Source organism: Budorcas taxicolor, chromosome 7 (genome assembly GCF_023091745.1).
Source record: "Budorcas taxicolor isolate Tak-1 chromosome 7, Takin1.1, whole genome shotgun sequence".
Taxonomy (NCBI): Eukaryota; Metazoa; Chordata; class Mammalia; order Artiodactyla; family Bovidae; genus Budorcas; species Budorcas taxicolor.
This window is the reverse complement of record NC_068916.1, coordinates 10925885-10927307: the sequence shown is the minus strand read 5'-3', so window position 1 is coordinate 10927307 and position 1423 is coordinate 10925885. Positions and strand designations below refer to the sequence as shown.

The window sequence follows — 1423 nt, the reverse complement described above, 5'->3', positions numbered from 1 at the left end:
TAATTTAAAACTTTAATATATGCGAGCTATATATATATATAATTAATTGTAATATTTCATCTAGCTAGTAATGCCCATTTGTATGAAAATTAGTCATATTATTTTTTCCTTTTCTAGTCATTACATCTACCTTATGGAACCAGTAATAACACACAGGTTTCAGGATTTCTTCTGGGATTATCAAAGGAACCAGAACTGCGACCCCTCATATTTGGATTTTTCCTCTCTATGTACCTGATCACTGTGTTTGGAAACCTGCTCATCATCCTGGCTGTCAGCTCAGACCCCCACCTCCCCTCCCCTATGTACTTCTTTCTCTCCAACCTTTCCTTTGCAGACATCTGCTTCACCTCCACCACCATCCCAATGATGCTGTGGAACATCCAGACTCACAGCAAAGTCATAACCTATGAAGGCTGCATCATCCAGATGTAGTTTTTCTTACTGTTTGGGGGACTGGACATCTTCATCCTGACTGTGATGGCCTATGACTGGTATGTGGCCATCTGTCACCCTCTGCACTACATGGTCACCATGAAACCCCGGCTCTGTGGTCTTCTGGTTCTGTTATCTTACATTATGAGATTTTCCTGTATTCCTTGTACAGAGGGATATATTTCATTTCTTGTATTCCTTGCTACAGAGCTTAATGGTGGTGCAGCTGTCCTTCTGTACAAACAATGAAATCCCTCACTTTTTCTGTGAAACCAGTCAGTTGTCCTACTTGCTTGTTCTGACACCTCCATCTGTGACATGGTGATGTATTTTGCAGGAGTGCTGATCGGTGGTGTTTCCTTCACGTATATTCTTTACTCTTACTCTCAGACAGTCTCCTCTGTATGTGGAATCTCATCAGCTCAGGGGAAGTATAAAGCATTTTCCACCTGTGCATCTCACCTCTCAGTTGTCTCCTTATTTTACTGTTCAGTCCTAGGAGTGTACATTGTTTCTGCTAATACCCACGGCTCACAGTCAAGTGATGTACACTGTGGTCACCCATGCTGAACCCTTTCATCTACAGTCTCAGGAATAATGACATAAAAGGAGCTCTGAAAATATTACTTACAAAGGAAACTATAAAAGAGATAATTGACGAAGAACTGCTGTTAGTTGCAGGGCTCACAACTTCAAAGCCATAAATTGTGATTATTTGAATCACATTTTGAAACTAGAACTTGCTCTTTCTATTTATTTCCAGAATTTTTATTTCTTTGGCTTCCGTTTATCTAAAAAACTTTAACTACCATTATTATGCTTTATTGTCTCTCTGATATTGAAAAATTTCCCCCTTTTTTATCTTCCAATTTTTCCAGATTTATTCCCAATCTTGAATATTAAATATTTGGAGAATCTCATTTGTCTCATGGGACAATATGCATTTCTCAGTATTTTTTTTTCTCAAATGTCATATATAATCCTATGT

The 1423-nt window shown here is 38.4% G+C and overlaps 1 pseudogene; it reads left to right on the top strand.

The window, feature by feature from the left end:
• Nucleotides 1–228: 228 nt before the first annotated feature.
• On the top strand, nt 229–1139 carry LOC128050457 (olfactory receptor 7A10-like; annotated as a pseudogene).
• The last annotated feature ends 284 nt before the right edge of the window (nt 1140–1423 follow it).